This window comes from Podarcis cretensis, assembly GCF_951804945.1.
Source record: "Podarcis cretensis genome assembly, chromosome: 2".
In the NCBI taxonomy this organism is placed as follows: domain Eukaryota; kingdom Metazoa; phylum Chordata; class Lepidosauria; order Squamata; family Lacertidae; genus Podarcis; species Podarcis cretensis.
In genome coordinates this window covers 30531988-30553716 of record NC_137171.1, presented here as the reverse complement: position 1 = coordinate 30553716, position 21729 = coordinate 30531988, and the positions used below count along the sequence as shown (strand labels likewise).

The 21729-nt window shown below is 45.2% G+C and overlaps 1 protein-coding gene across 2 annotated transcripts in view; it reads right to left on the bottom strand.

The window, feature by feature from the left end:
- The window catches only part of RBFOX3 (RNA binding fox-1 homolog 3), a 352350-nt gene extending 335035 nt beyond the window's left edge, over positions 1 to 17315 (bottom strand). Inside the window, exon 1 of one of the 2 annotated variants that reach the window (XM_079965579.1) lies at positions 17040 to 17315. The gene's annotated coding sequence lies outside the window, so the exon portion shown is untranslated. The remainder of the gene's footprint in view (positions 1 to 17039) is intronic. The other variant, XM_079965578.1, reaches the window with a different exon arrangement.
- Between the last annotated feature and the right edge of the window lie 4414 nt (positions 17316 to 21729).

Genomic DNA, 21729 nt, shown 5'->3' with positions numbered 1-21729 from the left:
CCCAAGATCTGCCACTGCACGAAGAACACACCAGTTTTCCTTAAGGAGGCTTGGCCCGTTTCCTGAATTGCTTTGGAGTCGAGGGAGGGTTCAACTCTTGCTGCAGTTCTTCATTTCCAAGCGCCCAGAGTGCTTTTTAAAAGAGAAATGTCTAGAAATGCTGGTGAAGCTTCTTTCCTGTTGTGATGATCCAGCCTCTGGCAAGACTGAAGCAGAATCAACTTCTTAAATTTGATTGGTGGTGCTGGGGGATATGTCATCCTCACACCAAAGAGAGCATGGTCACAAAGTGTGACAGAGTTTTGTTAACAAGGCTTCCGGGAATGTAAATAAGCACCCCCTCAAATACAGTTCAAGAGACGGAGTCCAGTTTATTCTATAGCAGGATCTTAGAGGCTTTTCTGTCTTCTGAGTACAGTATGCAACTCTTTTAATTGTCCATTGATCAGAAGAGTACAGTGGTACCTCGGGTTAAGTACTTAATTCGTTCCGGAGGTCCGTTCTTAACCTGAAACTGTTCTTAACCTGAAGCACCACTTTAGCTAATGGGGCCTCCTGCTGCCGCTGCGCGATTTCTGTTCTCATCCTGAAGCAAAGTTCTTAATCCGAGGTAATATTTCTGGGTTAGAGGAGTATGTAACCTGAAGCGTCTGTAACGTGAAGCGTATGTAACCCAAGGTACCACTGTAAATCTGCCTGCTAATTCACTCTTAAGGATTGCTTGCCCTCTGCTTGGTGAGGTTACAAATGTGTAGGCTCACCTGGGTCCACCTGTGATTCAGGAAGCGGAGGTGAGGTTCTGTTTCATCCTCTGGGGTGACTGCAGAGAAGTGCTACACAGGCAAGATTTATCGATGCAGCAGGGAAGAGGCAGGGATCTACAATGTCCTTGCAGGAAACTACCACACTATAGCTGCCATCATGAACCGCTTTCCCACCCCACCAAAACAGAAGCCTAAGTTTTACAAAGGAAAAAAAGAAGTGCAGTAAATAGTCAAGCACCCCACCAGTGTGAAATTATCTTAACACGTTGAAGAGCTACAGTTTTGCAAAGAACAACACGAGGGGTGCTCTTACTTAGCACAACCCACCTACTAAGACTAAAGTTGGCAAAATCTAAGTGCATACACATGGTACAGATGTTGGGATCTCAACAATGTATGTATGTGTGTGTGCTGTCCTTTATTTTACTTGCAGTAGATCTAGTATACACAAGTAAACCCCCTCCCCTCAAAAAACAAAACAAAACAAAACAACCAAGAGAGAAAATTATACAAGGATCATAAAGCAACCAGCTGCTCCAAATGCTTCAGTTTTGTCCCATCTAGCATTATTAGCTAACCAGCAACCTTACTCAGACTAGTTGTGACTTAGAGGGTTCTAACACAGCTCCCCAGCTAGCAAAGGGATTTTTGTTGCTTTTAACAAGAGCAAAAGAAATGTGCAAAGTATTTACCCACAAGCCAAGCTTCAATAGTCTTACTTGTTCATACAGTCAAAAGAAAGAAGAATAAAAATTGCCCACTTTTTGCCTTTAAAATCCTCCAGTGATAGCCGGTGGAGGTGCTTCTGGATTATACACATTCTATCAATCAAATATGCAGTTAATTATTGTATGGTGCTTAATTATTATTTGCATGGCCCTACAAAAAAAATTAATGAACGACGAGTTGGAAGAAAAGCAACAGGAGTAGAAGCTAATAACTAATTGCATACCAACATTGTCATACTTTTGACTAGTTTTCAGGGTTCCCACATACTAAAAAATGTTATGTTCTGCTGCTTACAATCTACCAACATGACCTAAATCTTTAAGCAAAGTTACTTTTCATTTTCAGTTGCCAAAAGTAAAACTGACAAATTGATGAAAGGAATAAATTGCTTTGATTAAGCAGAACTCTTGTACTGTTTTTACAGTGTATGCACAATGTGAATGCTGGTTGTTTGAAATAAGATTTATTTATTTATTTTTAGGAAGCCATCTCTTACTAATTAAAGCTTTAAAATGGGGGGGACAGGACACGGTGGACATTCAGGGTAACTGGGGAGATCCGGATATTTCAAGACTGTCAACAAATGGCAGTTTCTGACCCTCTCTCAGCATAAGTTATAGGCTATCCTCTTGCCTCCCTAAGTAGTTCCTTTTATTGACCCAGATCCTGAAAATAGAGATGTATCTCCAAGGCACGTTCATCTCTCTATGTACACAAACCTGACCCTCTTTAAAAATGTATTAAACATGCAGACCTGGAGGAAATAAGCTTTGCAGAGGTTGTGTCTTTTCCTACATCCCACACTCACAGAACAAGGATATTTTTCTTCTTTTACTCTCCCTCTCTACCTGAACCAACTATGGAGATCTATGCACAGAAGCAGCTTTGCTGGATCAGGCATAAATTGAATGTGCTTTTTTTAATCCACACTGAATTCCATTCAGTCAAAAGCACATTTTTGATAAAACTTTCATTTTACTCCACAGTCCTCTAAACAGGGAAGGCCAACTTACAAATAGGAGGCCAATATTCTGTGCACATCTGAGGAAACAGTAACCTAAGAAGAATCAGGAGTGCTTGGATTCAGTGAACAGGGTGAAAATGAAGGGGAACTGTTCTAATCCTTCTTTGTGATTAATACATTGAAATTCCGATTAAAATCTATGAGCCTGACAACAAAAGCCAGTGTTCTGATTCACACAGCACATAGTTAAACTCTGGAATTTGTTTCAACAAGATGTGGTGATGGCCACAAACTTGAGTGGCTTAAAACTGAGGATTGGACGAATGCATGGAAGATAAAGCTATGAATGGCTACTAATCATGATGGCTATATTCTGTCTCCATGGTTGAAGGCAGCATGCTCCTGAATGCCAATTGCTGGGGATCACAAGTGGGGTGAATGCTGTTAATATTCAGGCCCTGCTTTGGTGATTCCCATAGGCTGATTGGCCACTGTGAGAACAGGATGCTGGATAAGGGCCACTGGTCTGATGTAACGGGCTATATCATTTGCTTCAGGTCTAGCTGCATCTGCTACAGCTCTGGTTTAAGCCAATAAGCTTGGAGTAGTTGGTTCAGCACACCTAAACCAGCTCAGTTTGGGTTCACATGGGAAAACAGAATTAGCATCACTCACATTAAAATGATGAACGCTCCCCATCACTTCCAAGTAGATCTGATCCCTGCCAAAGTCAGGGCAACAGGGAAAGGTGCCAAGTTTTCAAAGCTGCAGCTGCGAAGGAGGAATTGTGTGAGCCCGCCAAGCCTTGGAATACACTTCCAATCCTTTCTTTGCAGCAGCAGTGGCTTAAACTTTCCTATGCCTGGTGTCACTGGATCACCCAAAACAGTCTCACGGGCCAAATCAAGAGGCCTGGTGGGTCTAATTGGGCCAGCAGGTGAGAGATTGCATGGTACTGTTTCTAAGATAATTTGTATCTCCATAATATTGAAAAAACAAAATACTTTCACTGCATGGTTAAAGAAGAAGTGTGCATGCACACGAAAGCTCATACCAAGAACTGACTTAGTTGGTCTTTAAGGTGCTACTGGAAGGAATTTTTTTGTTTTGACTATGGCAGACCAACACGGCTACCTATCTGCATGGTTAAATGTTACCCAAGAGAAAGGACTACAACTCAAGAGTGAATAAAACATGGGGAACAATCTTGGATTATTACTCAGTAATGAAAGTTCCAATAAGCAGGGTAAATGTACAAAGTTTAAATATAAAGCCCATCCATTCTGGAAACTTGGAGAGTCCTGAATTGCCTGGCATCAAAGATGCTTCAAAGATGCAACCTATCTGTGCCAGAGCTACCTTGTTTTGATTTTTTTAGAACTTTGCATGTGCTGGTTTTCCAGTAAAAGACAGGATTTCAGAAATATTTTTAACAGCTACAAAACAAGACGATCACTTCAGCACGGCTAAGAAACTCTGCAGTGCACAGAAATCCTGTTACCTGCCCCCTTCCTCCACCATGTTGCTTATCTTTGGCTTGTTACAGCAAATTGCAGCAGTAGAGCAGTAGGCCTCCACCTCACCTGCTGCTTCCCAGCCCTTGAAGATGGAAGAGCACAATAAACCTGACAAATCCAAAAAATCTTCCCAGATATTGTTTGTTTTATGTAACCATTATTCATTCTGGTTGATGCCAATGAATGTACTAGCACATCTGGCTCTCAAAAGAAATAAAAGATAATTCAGAACTGGTAACTTGAATTTCCTTTTCTGTTTCACTTAAACAAAAACTTTCATATAAGGTTTGGTTCTCTTCAAGAAAAACATACTGGCTGGGATGGCTCATTTTCAGATTAGGACTAGGGTTCAGTAGTGTAATGGATATTATCAGGAATGAAATCAAAACTGAATTATACTGGACAGCAGTGGGAATGTTAAGGACATGTACAACTTGGACAAAGAGAATACTTTCAATAAGTCATTTGAACTCCCCAACACTGCAGAGAGAATCAAAGGGCATTCATGAAAAGAGAACGTACACAGAATGAATATTAAATTGACTGATCTCAGCTAATAAACAGGAGTTTAATCCAGAGAGGACAGAAATGCTTTTGGTCAGTAGGTGAGCTGATCTTGGCTGAGACACACAGCCTGTGCTAATAGGCCTTGAACTTCTCTTGAAGGAAAATGTCTACAGTTTAGGACAGCGCCTGGACCCAATCTTGGTTCAGGAGACAGGGCTGGCCTGCAATGTTTTGCCACTTGAGGCAAAGCCCCCCATCAATGCTGCCTCCTCTACAATGGCAGGGGGCACACCCACAGAAGAGTAGGAGGCGGGGGCATGGCAGTGAGCGGTTTGCTCCCTGGGGCCAGTTCTGCCACTTGAGTCAACCGCCTTGCCTTGCATCATAAGCCCTGTCCAGAGACCTACATGGCAACTGTGGCCAGGAGCGCCTTTACCCAGTTTAATCTTGCACACCAACTCTAATCTTTCTTGGATCATGCAGATCTGGCTGTTGTCACTTGCACCCTGCCACATTTAGACTGGACTACTGCAATGTGTACTGTACTTCATGTTGGATTGCCCTTGGAGGATGTCTGGAAAACTCTAGTTAGTGAACAAGAGTGGCTAGGGCAGTTTCTGGCATCTGCTTTTCAGAACATCTGAACTGGGAGTGGCCAGGCAGACTCTGGACCAATTTCTGGGCGCAGTGGTAGGCCGGAGAAGAGCCAGTAAACTGAGCTTAAATCCTGGAAAGACAGAGGCCCTGTGGGTGCATGGTTCCTGTGTTCAGGCGATACATCAGTTACATATTTTGGATGGGGTTGCACTCCCTCTGAAGGAACAGGTATGTGATTTTGGGGTGCTCCTGGACCCATCTTTGTCACTTGAGGCAGAGGTGACCTCTGTGGTTAACCACAGAGGTCACCTCTGCCTTTAGTTGGTAAGACAGCTACTACCATTCCCAGACCAAGATACCTTGGAATTGGTAACCTCAAGAATGGATTACTTCTGTGCAATCCACATGGGTTTCCCAGTCATAAACTGGAAGCTGCAGCTGGTTCAGACTGCAGCAGCTATGTTGTTGACTGGAGCATCCTATCAACATCATAGAACACCTCTACTGAGGGAACTGCACTGGCTGCCAATATGCTACCAGCTGTAGTTCAAGGTTTTGGCTTTGGCATTTTAATTCCTAAAAAACGTTGAACCAGTTACAGTGCTCAATACATCCCCTGTCCAGCCACTGTGCTCTTCAGATGAGGATACGGCTGAGAATACCATGTGCCCTAGAGATCTGCTCAGCTTGTACTAGGAACCTGGGCTTTTAGGGTTTCAGCTCCAGCCCTCTGGAATCAGATATCAGGTAAAATTAGGCACCTAGCATCATGATGTTTAGGCACCTGCTAAAGATGTTTTCATTTCAGATGACTCCCCCTGTCATTTATGGAAAATTAATTGCTATCTGTGGGAATAATTTATTGGTTTTAGAGCTTGTAGGAATGGTTTTAATTGTTTTTAGAACTTTAGTTCCTTGTATGTTCTCTTATGTGTATCTTGTTGTATACCACTTTTATTGCTTTACATAAGAACATAGTAAGCTCCCTTATACTGAGTCACACCATCGATTCATCTGGTTCATTATTGCCTACGCTGACTATCAGTAGGTCTTCAGAGTTTCAGGCTGGAGTCTCTCCCAGCCCTACCTGGAGATGCCAGAGATTAAACCTGGGACCGTCTGCATGCAAAGCAGATGCTCTACCACTAACAGCCCTTCTCCTTTAGTTTCTGGAGGTTTAAAAAACAGTACAGGGAAGCTTTCCAGCAGCCACGTGCCACATTTGGGCTTCAAAGCACAGAATCACCAGACATCATAGTGACATCAGGTGATTGACAGATAGGTGCCCTCACTCACATGTCAAATTTGGCTCATCAGGGTGAGGAGATAAGAATCTGGCCCACTGGCCAGGGAAGATTCCCCACTACTGCTATGAACACTGCTTAGGCTCTGACTGGGCATTGAAAACCAGCCCCCTCTTTTTCTCATCTTTTTTTTACACTTGCCCTAGATGTTTTACAAGAGCGAATTATTTACTGTATCCCAGCTACATGATATACTATAAAAATGCTCCGATAAATTAAGGAGTTCCCTACATGCACTTTTTATTATCTCAAGTAACCTTCAAAAGGCATTTATCTGCCATCAGCTGGTATGTTTTGAAAAATTGTGATGACAAACTAATTTAGCAAATGCGTGCACTTAAAAATCTGCATTTACAGACTGAATGAGTAAATGCAGCCCATGGGACTAGATAAACTACCTTGAAAGCAAAAACAAACAAAAAAACCCAACAAATCTTCAGTTGGCACTTATTTATCTAATCCCTAGGTGTCTCACCAGTCCAGCCCAGATTAAACTGGACTCCAGTCTTACAGTCCCACTGAGTTATTGCAGATTCCTCTGCAGACTGAGAAAGCCAGACAGGGCCTGGCAACACAATCTGGAGAGCAACCTGCAGTCTACAGGCATCTTATCACACTATTACCTGCCAATCTGTCTTGGTGACAGCACAGCAATGCTGGTAAAACACTGGCCAATGGTGAAGCATTTGCTGTTCTGAATCTGCTGGCTAGCACACTGATCTGTGTTGTCTTACATGCCAGCCCAACTTGAAGCAACAGCTGCAAACAACTGCAGTAGCAGCTTCAAAACTTTACAAATGCACATAAGCTACCCAGACTGCCTCAGGATGCAATTATTTGATGCTGATAGGTAAAGGGTAAAGGGGATCCCTGACCATTAGGTCCAGTAGCGGACGCCTCTCTGGGGTTGCAGTGCTCATCTCGCTTTACTGGCTGAGGGAGCCGGCATACAGCTTCCGGGTCATGTGGCCAGCATGACTAAGCCACTTCTGGCGAACCAGAGCAGTGCACGGAAATGCCGTTTACCTTCCCGTTGCAGCGGTACCTATTTATCTACTTGCACTTTGTGCTTTCAAAGTGCTAGGTTGGCAGGATCTGATGCTGATAAGGATGAACAATTCAACTTCGTTCCTGATAGGGACAGAGAACTACAAAATAATTCCAAAGAACTATCAGAGCTTGGATGTGCACCAAAGAATATTTCTCCAAGACGACAGGAACAGCACCCCTGATCCAAAACTTTTCTGATGAAAACAGGGACATCCTAGTCCAATAATAATAATAATAATAATATTTATACCCCGCCCACTTAAGTGGGTTGCTCCAGCCGTTCTGGGTGGCTTCCAACATATATAAAACATAATAAAATATTAAACATTAAAAAACTTTCCTATAGATGGCTGCCTTCAGATGTCTTCTAAAAGTTGTATAGTTACTTTTCTCCTTGGCCCAGGGGTCGCATAACTCCATACCCTCCAACATTTCTCCAGTGAAAATAGGGATGTCCTAAGGAAAGGCGGGACATGCTGGGATCAAATCAGAAACCGAGACAGCTTCTGTAAATCTGGGACTGTCCCTGGTAAATAGGAAGACTTGGAGGGTCTGCAGCAGCACCTATAGTTTTATGACTATACACATATAATGGACAGCCCTGTTTGCTCTATTTTCCTACCTCTGCTGTCTTCTCCAAGCCCCATACAAATTCAGTGTGATGAAATAGAATAGTGCACATTGTAAGCAACTTCCGAACTAGTGAATTTCACTTCAAAGGAAAACTGCATTTCTCTTATTTTTAAAGGCTAACTAGGCTGCGATTCTAATGCCTAAAGCCACTTACCTGGGCATAAGCATCACTGAACTTAGCAGGACTTACTTCTAAGTAGACATAGTTAGGACTAAACTGTTACAGTGGTGCCCCGCAAGACGAACGCCTCACAAGACGGAAAACCCGCTAGACGAAAGGGTTTTCCGTTTTGGAGGCGCTTCGCTAAACGAATTTCTCTATGGGGTTGCTTCGCAAGACGAAAAAATCTTGCGAGTTCCCGCGGGTTTTTTTCGCTCCTCCCCCCCTTTCCTAAGCCGCTAAGCCGCTTATCAGCTGTTCCGCTGATAAGCCGCCTCTCAGCTGATCGCTAAAAGCCGCTAGACCGCTAATAGCGCTAATCCGCTAAGCCGTCAATGGGCTTGCTTCGCAAGACGAAAAAACCACTAGACGAAGAGAATCGCGGAACGGATTAATTTCGTCTTGCGAGGCACCACTGTATTAATAATGGACATATTCTTTGTAACCTGCTTTGAGGGGTTTTTTTTATAAAAAAAACCAATTAAGCAGTGTATAAATTTTATGAAATTAAATAAATATGTACCAATTATTTCACCACAAACGAAAATAAAATTTACCGTATTTTTTGCTCTATAGACTCACTTTTTCCCTCCTAAAAAGTAAGGGGAAATGTGTGTGCGTATGGAGCGAATGCAGGCTGCACAGCTATCCCAGAAGCCAGAACAGCAAGAGGGATTGCTGCTTTCACTGCACAGTGATGCCTCTTGCTGTTCTGCCTTCTGAGATTCAGAATATTTTTTTTCTTGTTTTCCTCCTCCAAAAACTAGGTGCGTCTTGTGGTCTGGTGCGTCTTATAGAGCGAAAAATACGGTGATTAAAAAAAACCTTGGGAAAAAATTCCTAAAAGTGTTGCGGCTAAATTGGGGTGCAGGGGAGAGAAGGGAGAAAGGTGCTACTCCAATCAATCAATCAATCAATCAAAGGCACTACTTACATAATTGACAAACCAATATGCGGAAGACCTGCAGTGTCATGAGAAAAGGGCAGCAGGCAGAGGAGAACTTGAATTGTGCCCTTTGAGCATTAAAGCTAAATGCTAGAAGAACCCCCTTGAGGGTTGACAAGTGTTTGCTTTTAACACTGGAGAGGAGCAATTGATTTTTGAGACAAGGCTGCTTGGCCATCCCTCCTTGCTGTGGATTTCACAAGACAGATCTTGAAGCATTAACAAAAACCTGCAGCACCTGTTTGACCAAACACTGTGGCAGAACAAAACGAAAATGACTGCATATGCCATGGGTGTATATAACTCCTCTACTCAACACCTCCAAGTCTCTGAAAAACTTTTTATCTCCACACAGCCCTCCGGAATCAATCAATTATTATCACCTTAACTCACCTTCACCGCTGATTTATGTGCAAATCGGAAAGTATGAGAAGCTCAAGGAAGTTAAAAGAGTTAGCCAAGGCACTCACCTCTTTCATTTGAGGCAAATGCTTGTGTAAACAATATCAGTTTTTCCATCTCCGATTTATGGATGTGGTTACAGTACAAAGTCCCTTTCAAACACAAGTGGTCCATGTATGTCCCAAGGCAGAAAGCAAAAGGGGCAATGTGGTTAGAACACGCTGGAGTTCCTTTTTCATGTAGACAGGCTGTCTCAGAGAACCTCCAGATCAATAGCACTGTAAACAAGCACCCATTTAGGAGCAAATCTAGTTTTCACCTCGCCATTAGGATAAAGCCGCAACTGCCTTAAAACAACAGCTGTTATCACATTGGAAACACTTCTCAGGGAGCTGGAAGAACTCGTTGCCATTGCACAATTTATAATAACAATAATAATGAAAAGCTCAAGGCCGCTCAGAGTTATATTGTCATTTATGCACAATGCCATTAAGCATCCATTTTGCACAGCTACCATGTACAAGAGAGTGCCTTGCCAATCACGCTCTTTCGATTCCCTCTGTTCTCCTGGTTCCATTTACCATTGGGCACACTTGAGGAAACCACCCATTGCGGATGGAAACAGACAGACACATACCCTGTTTTGATTCTCACACTTCCTTCTTAAGACAGGCTAAGCCTGCAACCGCATTTTATGCAGCCCCAAACCCTAATGGTCATGTTTTTGACAGAATCAGGTGTCTGGTAAATAGCAAGGAGAGGACTTATTGCAGGGTGGGGAAACAGTGAACAGCAGCCAGGAGGTTAAGAACTCCTTCCCTTGCTTGCTGCTTCTCCACTGCAATTCTCTCCCTCCTGATGCACTTTTTAGGGAAGTAGTGGCCACCAGGGCATCAGAATACAAGGTGGCCACAAAACACATAGTATTTTTGCCCCGTCTAAGCCATATAGATGCAGAATGTAGTTAAGAGATAGAAACATGCAGGTTATACAGAGAAAAATCTATCCTACTTAAAACATGTGAGCAAGGTCAAGCCTTGCTGATGGTCCTTCATGCCCATAAAAACAATTTCCTATTTTAATTTTAGCCTCTGTGGAGTCAGTGACACCAAGGACACTCCTCCTGTGTTTTTACAGTAGCCAACAGGGATCTGGTTACTGAGTGGGGCTTGTAGGGACCATAACAACAAACAATAAAAGCTGAAAATTAAGCTACTTCTTTCCAGTTCTGCACTTGAGACCCGCACAACTGAGCATCCCAGAATGAGAGAAGAATTACCAGCCACAAAAGCTGCTCAAGACACAGTCTTGAAGTTGGGACTTCTTAGAATCATAGAATTGTAAAGTTGGAAGGGACCCTGAGGGCAACTCCCTGCAATGCAGGAATCTCAACATGCAGTTCCCCCGTGCAATATGAAACCATACCGGACTCTGCTTAGCTTTGCAAATGTGCTAGTAGTTTTATAGAACCTCCAGTAAGAGTGCCAACGTTTTGGAATCATGATATAATAATAGGTGCCAAGCAAATGTACAAACTTTTTCTAAGATCCTTTTCAATAAAGGAAACAGCTAAAAATCAAGGAAGCCATTTTCGCATTGTGCGTGAGATTTCTGAAGGCAAATATCCCAAGCGGAAAGATTCTCCTACTATGTCAGATACGGATCATTTCCAGCTTCCTTCCAGTCCTTAGAAGGCATTTTTTTAAAAAATGGGGCACACAATGGGCTTTTAAACATTTGACAAAGAAAATTCCAGTGCAAGGATATGAAGAACTTTAATTTCATCTCAATCCTGTGTTTACTTAGCATTAAGTTCCTTAATTTCAGCAGTACTTACTTCTGTATAAAGGTGCTTAGGACTGCAGCACTGAGCTTATGTAGCCCTGCAAAAACCTGGGATTTACAAGTGTTTTTACTTAATTTTCCCTTCAGGGACTATAGCCCAGATAGAGAGAGAGAGAGAGAGACAGACTCATTACTTGGTATGAAAGGCTATCATTTGGCTTTCAATTTACGACTTCTAGGTTTCTTCTCAATATACTGTACTGCAAACTTTGCTCCTTAAGAATGACACAAACTGTTCCTTAGAAAGGGAGAGCACATCCTTTTTCGCCGCTTGAGGTGAAATTAGATTTGCCACCCTGCCCTGACGCCACACCTGTCCCTTCCACCACCACTACCTGCTCTGCCACTGCCGCATCGGCCACCTCCACACGCCCTGCTGCATCTGCTGCTGGCAGAGAAACAGTGCTGCCATTGGCGCTGATTTCAGGCAGGATCATGACAATTTCAGGTGAGAACTTGTCAAAAACAGACACAATCTTGCCTGAAATTGGTGCTGGGTGCTGCTGCTTCTCCACTGCTGATGAAGGTAGCAGGGCAGGCAGGGCACCCATGAGAGCACTGCCTGAGGCAGCAGCCTCACCCTGCCCCTGCCCAATGGCTGGGCCGGCTCTGCCCCCAAGACCACTAACAATCTTCATACCTTTTCCCTCCACCATCCCTCCTTAGGAATCCCTGCCCTACAGGAACACCTCCTGTCTGGCATGGGGGGGGGGGGAGAGAGAGCTTGAGGTACCCATTCAAGCCTTAGCTCAGTAATGATGTCCCTCCAGTCTTCATCACTGGAGGTCTTTGGCAAGTCACAATCATCCTCAGTCCTCAATCCACACAAACCAATACATAACACAATGTACTAAAACTATCCACTCCCATGCATAATTGTTGTAAAGGTTACAGAGGACAAATGAAAAGCAATTATATACAAATAGTAACGGTATTTTTTATTGCTCAAAAACTTAAGTGTAAAAAGAAATTATATACAAATAGTAACTGTATTTTTTGTTGCGCAAAAACTTAAGTGAAAAATTACAGACCAACTCTTATTTTATATTAGCCTGGTTCGACTTTATAGGCTCAAGTATAACAGCCATAAATTAAGGCTCTCTTTCAACCTTCTCAGCCCCGAGAACAAGAAAAGCCCTGACATTTCTTGCACAGGGGAATAGATGTAGGCCTCAAGCATGATCACCAAGCACACAGACACAACTCAAACTTTCCCCACCTGACCGTACACTCAACACACAGAGTCACAGACAGTGCATAGTAGCAGTCAGGGTTCTGCAACACACAATGAGGATCCATGAATGCTATACAACAGTATTTTAACTGTTAGAGTGACTTTTATTGCACTGAACCTTTCAGAATTTCGCCTATATGCCATTAAATGTTTGAGATTGGACAGTGCATGGTATCACTGCAAGCATAGGGAATGAAGCGCTTTTGGTATGCAAGAACTTGCTATTATTCCCAGGACCATTTCTCACATTTTCTGCCTTGTGCTAAATAATCACAATGTGGTCTGAAGGTTCCTTGTGAGCATACCGGTATATTGGAAATGGCTGGGGTGGGGTGAGGGAACTTTTCCTTAGTCTCTTCCACTGCAGTGGAGGAGTTTATTGGGACAAGTGCTGCCTGCCTCAGACTATAGCCTCTAAAGAACAGTAAGTCTTCCGTTGCAATTATAACATCATATATTATTCCCTAGCACAACACAAAGACACTATCCTGAAAACCACTTTGAAAAATCAAAACTAGACTGTGAAATTACCTTATAAAAATCTAAAACCAGGAAACTGGACTTTTCTAAACCAAATATTATACAATTGGTTGACTTTTCTTCTTTGCCTCAAGATCTGTTTCCTGGAGAAATGAGGTAGTAGGCATGCATTCGGAAGATGGTGGACTTTCCTCCTTTGGAGGTTTTTGCAGAGGTTGAGTGGCCATCTTTCAGGGTTACTGTGGTTACTGCATTGCAGGTTTGGACTAGGTGGCCCTTGGAGTCCCTTCCAACTGTACGATTCTATCCTAGTTTGGGAAGGAGTCAGGTGTGGGAGTCTTATTGAGATACAGGCAGCTTCACCAAAACCAATCCCTTAAGGCAGAAATTTCACCCTGCTCACGACTGAATAGGAACACCACCTTGGAACCCCATGAGTTAAGATGTCGCCACTTCAAAATCTGACGAGCATCTTTTTGCCATTTGCAAACTCTACCACTTGGAACAGAGCGAAAATCCCACATTCCAAAGGCGAATGTGTTTCCCTACTAGAAGGCACACTGGCTCAGATTTACATGAAAGCAAAGCCCACACCATCACAACACCATGCATACAGTCTCATTTCACTGTAAAACAGCAATACACAGGACCACAGAAATTCTGGTATGTACGTATTCTCTGTAACACAGTAGGTTTTGATGTTGTTGGTTTTAATGCAAAGGGTATTTCACTTTTCACTTTTCCTCCCTCAAATCCAACCTAAGCTTACTTATGCCAGACTTTTGTTTAGAATAAAACGTTTGAGAATTGCCACTGGTCTCCAACAGAAGATGAAAGTTAAGGTGCAAATAGTAACGGTTGTTTTACAGCCCTCACTTGACCCTTGCCACTGCAGAGCCTGCCACATATATCATTTTCTCTTCCTCCTGCAGTCACACAACAGGCTCCAAGGAGAACAGAATAACTGAAAGGAGGAAGAAAGGAAGACTTATACATCCTAAATACACATTTGAGCTGGCATATATACTCCTTACCCTTTCCTTCCTTTTAATCAGCCTACCCTTCATTCAGCTCTTTTCTTTACAATTTGCATTCACCTAGAGGGGTTGGTTTTAATTAGTGTTAACGGGAATATTACAATAGGACCTAATTAAGATCTCCGTTAAAAATCCAAAATGCAAACATAATTTGGGGTGGGTGGGTTGCAGACTGGGGGGGGGGGGATGATGCAAATTTCATAGCTTACAAGACGTAATTATTAATGGGTCTATTCAATTAAACACCACCTATTCTGGCATTATTTAAAACTGAAACGGCGGGAAAGGACAAAACTTCATCCCAGCATATTCTAGCATGAAGTGTCTGCTGTTTAGGAAAAAAACAATAATAGTTACAAACTATGAGGACACTTACATCTGTTGCCATTATTTTGCCAAGAAGTTATTTATTCATCCATCAGCACCAGCAAAATGCTGTATATAACTTCACCCACGCTTAAGTTTCATAAGTGTATGGCTATGTGTGTCTAGATGCAGAAGAAACTGATCAGAAACCTTCCAATGGCACCATAAAGCGTTTCCTGGCCCCCTACCTGAGGCAATCTGCACACACCCTCATCAGCTTTGGAGAAATGCCTATCGTGCCCCTATCAATAAAGCAGTTACTGTGCAGCATTACAGTCCTGATCTTGCTTCACCAAGAACACAAACGGACAGGCCACTGCTATTCCGAATTTATTAGTTCTCGGTTACCAACCTAAAGGCACCCATAGCACACTCAAGTGTGCACACACCACTGAGCCAGCCCCCCTAGTACATGCGGTTGATGGGAAGAGGCTGCCAGTCTACACTGTCTGAACAGTTTGCACTGCCAACCCCAGTCTCAGCAGAAAAAGGTGGCTCTTTTCACCCCAAGTCACATCCTATGCGTCTAATTTTGTGCTCCAGGGCCAATCCAGAAGCATAGGCCCCGACTGTACCATTTTACTGTGACCCCTAAACTAGGATAAACTAGGAAGTCCAAGGCTAGGCTGGAATTTTGAATGCAGACCCATTGCCTCATTCCTCCAAATCACACTACAGTTCATCTCCAAGCCAGACCCCCAACTGCAGCCCGCCCATCCCCTTCCCCGCAGTATCAGCTGGTCTTGAGTTTCTTTTGGCTGGTTCTGTAACTGAGGGGTTTTCCTCCCACCCCCCACCCCCACACACACACCATGGGGGGGGGGAGAAGCAGTTTAAAGACAATGCTGCCCCTTAGTCTATTCTCCTTTCTCCAGAGCATACTCACACGCTACATCTAACAAAGCCAAAAGAACAGAGCCAGCCAACTGCTGTATAAATATCAAATCTGTAAAAGGTGGAAGGAGGAGGGGGAGAGGAGAGAGACAAAAGGCAAGGTATGAATTGGCACAATACTGTAATCTTCAACCACAGCTAGTATTTGGCTTTGCGGCTTGGCGCTTGCTAAAGTTATCTCCCATTTCCCCTGGAGCTAGTTTGCTCCAGACTGCTTCCATAATGATTTCTAAGGGAAGCTCTCATTGCTAGCTCCCTGCTGAGGTGTAATAATGTGTGTGTGATAACACAAGGGGAAAGGGGGGTGAGGGTTGGAAAGGCACCGCTGGGTTATAAATCCCCTCTCCCCTTCTCGTCTCTGGCAATTCAGCCTGGGATGGTGTTGCAGATCTGTTCAGGGAGCTTAGCTCGGTATTGTTATTCTGCACAGCAACCCAACTTCTCTATGAAGGCTGCAGAAGAAACAATAAAGAGAGGGATTTTGCTCTGCGCTACCCCCACCCGCCACTCTTAGCCGAGCTTGCAACCGAGGAGGTGGGCAAAGCCAGCGGCACTACGATCCCCAAATGTCACTAGTTTCAACCTCGAGCCTTTAAATAAGAAAGTTTAAGCACTCATCCGGCTTCACTAAAACAGGCTCCTCCACCCCACACATAACACTCCCAGCATCTCTTCCCCACGCCGCCAGATCCCCCCCCCCCGGGCGAATTAAACCCAGGTCAATCTTCTCTTCCCCATAGCCAACAACAGGAAGGATCTACAAGTTACCCTCGACCAGATTTTCCAGCACCTACAGCCCCAGCCCACGCATGTTTACTCAGAAGTAAATCCCGCCGAGTTCACGGGCACTTGCTCCCAAGCGCACCTAGGAGTTTTCCAGAGCGGAGGATCATCACACTGCAGGGACACGAGGTCAAGTGTCGTGTCACCCTGGAACTAGAAATGCGCCACTCTGGGAATCTCTCTGCGCGCCCCACCGCGGAGCGAGGCGGCGGCGAGAAGGGGGGGGGGTGCAACTGCTGCTGCTGTGGGGTGGTGGGGGTCGTAGAGGAGACCTCGCCAACATGCCAGAAGAAACGGCAGAAGAGAGATTAAGCGCCACCATCCCATCCCCCCACACCCCTCGAAGCGCGCACGCTGCTCGCCATTATTGGGGGGAGGATTAGCCAAGTGTCTCCGCGCCTCCCCCGCAAGGAATGAATCATCTGCCAGAGTCAGGCTTCGAAGCGGCCCCACACACCACCGACGGGAGGGAGAGGGGTTGGAATTGGCAGCGGCGCCCCCGCCCCCACCCCCTCCAAACCCCGCGCCTCACAGCTCTCGCGCGCCGGCTGCGCCTTCAGCCAGGCTTTTCCCTGACAGCACGGGGATTTCCCACCCCCCACCACCCCAGCTCGCCTCGTGCGCGCGCCTCCGTCCCCTCCCCTCTCCGGACTAACCCTGAGGAGAGGGGGAAGACCCAGGCCAGAGACCCCCTTTCCCGCGCAAAAGCCCCCAAAGAGCGCGAGAGAGGGAAGAAAAAGGGGGGGAAAGAAGGGAAAAAACCCGCGGTGAGGGAAGGCGAGCCCAGGCGACAGGCGGCGCCCGGGCAGCTCTGGCGGGTGACTCACGCTTCTCTCTCAGTGGTCCCTGCGGCGGGGGCAGGCGAGTGCAGGAGCCCCGGGTCCCTTCGCCACGAGCGACATCCCCGGGGCAGCCCGGTGGCAGGAGGACGACGGAGGAGGAGGAGGAGGAGGAAAAGGAGGCGGCTGGACGCGCCGAGCGAGGAGGGGAAGGACTCGGAAGAGGAGGCTCTTGTGCGCCCGGCTCCGGCTTGGCAGGCTGGCAGAGCACGCGGCTGCGCCCGAGCCGCCTGTAGCCCCGAGCGAGCGAGCGAAGAAGGGAGCGCGCGAACCCGCCCCCGTCGCGGGGGAGGGGGAGCCCCGAAGAGGCCACGTGCGGCAGCACCTGCGCCCGCCCCTCCCCCTACCAACACCCCCCCCCCGCCGCTGCGCTGCGCAGGGAGGCAAAGACTCGCAGAACAAGCGCCTCTCCCCCCCCCCCCCCGCTTCAGAGAGTCTGTTTGTCCGTCCACCTTCCCCAAAGCCTGAGTTTCCGACAAGTCCCAACAGCCTCCCAGGGGCCAAGCCGTTCGTATGCTTGGGCAACCCGCACCCGGCAATCTAAGCCTGCCCCAGTTGTCTGAGGGCATCCTTCTGAACCTTCCCCACCAAACAGCTGCATCCCAAAGGTGTCCCTGCACATCAAGCCCATGCGCTTTGCCTCTCTCATCCACAAGTTTCCCCAAACCACCTTAGGGTCACACCACTTTGTCATGACCTCCTAACCTGCAGGATGCTTAGCAGCCGGTAGTGCTTTCCTCTGTATTTCTTTAAACTTGGAAGCAGCTCTTCTCACAAGCAGCAGCCTACAGAGCAATGCGGCCAGCTGCACTCGCCCTACAAGTCTCTCCAACATAACTGTTTCTTGCAAGTTGCTGCGTACCAGCAGTGCCGAACTCCAGGGGAAGGACTTCTGCAATCTTTCATAATATGGTGCCCTGTGCAAGGCCAAAATATAGCACCCTGAAATGGATCTTAGCAATTGTGGGTCTTCTCGATTTTGCGCCCCCTCAGCTTGGCACCCTGTGTGGGGGAACCACCCACACTGCCCTAAATCCAGTGCTGCTAACTCCCTGCTTCTTCACACCCATTGGAGCCACACATACACACAATATTCTGCTCCGCCTTCTGCCCTAACTCTAAGATGAGTCCCTTTTCTCTGTTCCCTCCTTGCTGGAGGGGAAGCTGGTGGCAACTAGAGAGGGGATCATTTTGGGTCATGGCATCCCGGTCACAAAATGCCCTCCCCTGCAAAACTCGCCTGGCAACAACATTGGCTGCCTTTGATTGCCAGGCAAAACCCTTTTTATTCTCCCAAGCTTTTAAAGTTTCTTCCTCGGCATCTCACATCCAACTTTGGATATATGCCTCTTCAAGCTCTCTCCATTTTCTGTTCTCTGCTTTCTGCAGCCACTTAAACCCTGCTGTTAGTTTTACATGGCCCGCCCATTGCATAGGTGGTCATCGTCTTGTCTTTTGGAATTGTAGGGTCTCCATACTAACAACACGGCTTTATTCCATTGGCCTGACTCATCTCTTTGCCACATATTCTGCAGATGCCCATTTTAACTGCGTCCTTTTCCATAACATTCAATCATTGTATCCTATTAGTAGTTTTTTAATCTTTTAATGATATTTCAAACATTGTGTGTTCCATGGCATGTTGTGTTATTCTTAAACTGTTCATGTTCCTCTGAGTCTTGGTCCAGTTCTCCACTCCATAACATATCACAGGTAATATGCACATATTGAACATTTTTATTTTATTTTTATTTTTATTTTTCATTGTAAAGCTGAGTTTTCCACATTTGTTTTATTCTGCTCTTTATTTCTGCTATTTGATTTTCTCTTCCCAGCATTATTTTTTTGGACCTAAATGGATGTACTATTGTATCTTGCACTATTTTATTTATTTTCTAATTTTATATCATTTTCTTCTTTAAACATGACATTAGCCTTGGCTAGATTCATCTTTGGCACTACCTTTTAATTTTTATTTAGTTCTTCCAGTATTTCTTGTAGTTCTTGTAGAACTTTGGCTAGTATATATCACCTACTTTTTGTAGATGATTTAGGTATCTTCCAATGATGTTGAGACCTTTTTCTGACCATTCCAACTTTTAAAACACATTTACCAATGTGAGAGTAAGTAGCTCAGATGATACAGCAGGTATCTTCAACCTTTTCAGACCTAGGACACACTTTTAACCCAAACATTCATCTGGGACCCATTTTTTAATCTTTCACCATATATTTGCATGGTGGAAGTGCTCCTGTTGTGACCCACCATGGCTCAGGCTGTGACCCTCTAGTGGGTCCCGACACACCAGCTGAACACCAGTGCAATAAAGTATCTTTAAATGCACTTTTAATTTTTGTTGATCACTCACTCATTTTTGATCACTCACTCATTTTTGTTGATCACTTTTGTTGTTTTTATAATGCAGTTTTAGTGTTTGTGGATCTTTAAAACTGTCCTGGAGCCATATCTGAGGAAGGGAAATATATAACTTTTTAACCAAATACAGTGGTACCAAATACAGGTTACAAACACCTCAGGTTACAAACACTTTGGGTTACAGACTCTGCTAACCCGGAAGTAGTACCTCTGGTTAAGAACTTTACCTTAAGATGAGAACAGAAATCGCAGTGCGGCAGCAGCAGGAGGCCCCATTAGCTAAAGTGGTACTTCAGGTTAAGAACGGTTTCAGGTTAAGAACAGACCTCCAGAATGAATTAAGTTCGTAACCAGAGGTACCACTGTAATTAAGAAAATGCTGGGCATCTACATGAGATTCATTTGCAGGACACATTTGCAAGGCTGAAACAGATCAACAACAGCTACCCAGTACAAAGCACACCTGGGCTGGATTTCATGCCAGATGCATTTTGTAAACCTGAAATAAGATAGTGATTGGGAATATTGGGAAGACAAAGGAGAATGAACATTTACTCTCCACGCAGCTCTCAATCACTAACTAATTGCATGTTTAGGTAGTACATCCTGGATGAGATTAGCGGCATTGGTAGCATACTAATCTTAACAGTAAGGCTGTCAGCTGATTGAAGAAAGCTGTCAAACATATAAGTTTCACCAAGCAATCCTACGCTTACCTTATTCAGATCTAGAGATATGCCCCTGTCCTTTGCCCACTCTGTGCAGCTGTGAAGGGGCAGAACACTGCCACAGCCCACCAAGCAGGGTCTACACTGGTGATGACAGCCACATGCAACCCATAATCTCCAACATGAAAATAGGGAGTACATCCTAGCCAACACACAGAAGGTGCCAGTGAACAACAGGCCCACACCAACCTCTACAGCACGCACATGCGCACACAACATAGTCCCAAACCATCTGCCCCAGTGACACAGTGAACAATGGCCAATCCCTTGCAGAACAGGATTTGAATGCCCTTGTGCTCCTCACAACAACCATAGTTTTCGGAGCACAACACACACTGGGGAAGGAGGAGAAGGCATGCAACAAAGCACCTTCGTAGGTCCTTGGGGAGACCATACACAACCCTCCGTGGGGCAAGGGCTGAAGAGTTTTTGGGAGAGTTTTTGACAAGCAGCCCCAAAGAGGGGCCAGGACATGCAACAAAGGCGAACACAGACCACCAGTGGCAGCAGCAGCAACGCCCCTACTGGCATAAGGCATGGAGCTACAAAGCAGGATATAGGAGTTTGAGTCCCTCTGGGAGTTGAGAGCAGAAGGCCCCACCCACCTTTCACATGTCTGGTTAAAAAAAGAAAGCCGAGCTGGGGTGAAAAGAGAGGGATACACAGGGACTCAACCGCCGACTGGAACCACAGAACCAGTCCCACTCAGACACAGCAGCAGAAAAGAATCCCATATGTCATAGGACATTTGACTCTCCAACTCTTCCCTCAGTCACAAGGCCCAGTCACAGCTGCCAAGGGTTCAAAAGCTGCAGGAGCTGCAAGTTCGTTGGTGATATCAAATTATTCAGGACAGTTAAAACAAAACGCAATTGCTAATAACTTCCAAATTGAATGAGCATTAGAATGGCAAATGTGGTTCAGTGTAAGCATGTGTAAGAAGCTGCACATTGGGGCATAACCCCCCCCTTTTTTTTCTCAATAGGAGGGAAATCCCTTACACCAGGTCTGGGGCAAGTATAAAATTCTGCCATCACTGGGGGCATGGATGTGGACTGAAAGGATACAGAATTTGGCATAAGCGTGCTCCTCCCCCTCTTATGCCAAACACATCTCTACCCACCCTCCATCTCATCACCATCTATACATATTTTTTCCAAACTTTTTTAGAAAAATGAAAATATAACAAATAGCACAATTAAAACAAACTAAAAATTACAGGAGCAGTGAAGAAGTAATAATTGCTGCTTCAGAGAAAACAGTCGCCATAGAAAGGTCCACCATGATATCCAAATTTCACAATATGGCAAGTACAGAGAGCTTTGTACATCAAAGTCCAAGGTGTGAGAAATAAAGACCCTCCAAACAGAGATGGACATTGGAAATATGGCATGGCCAAAATTTGACACACACACACACACACATCCCTCATGCTACCTTCCCAAAACTGGGTAAACAAGGCTGGGTCCAAAAGGCCTTCCATTTCTTTCCCAAAGCTGGGCAAGCACTAACAAGGCTTTGGGAAGGAGGTGGGAATGGGCCCCCACCCTGGCTCAGTGCCCGGGGAAGGGGG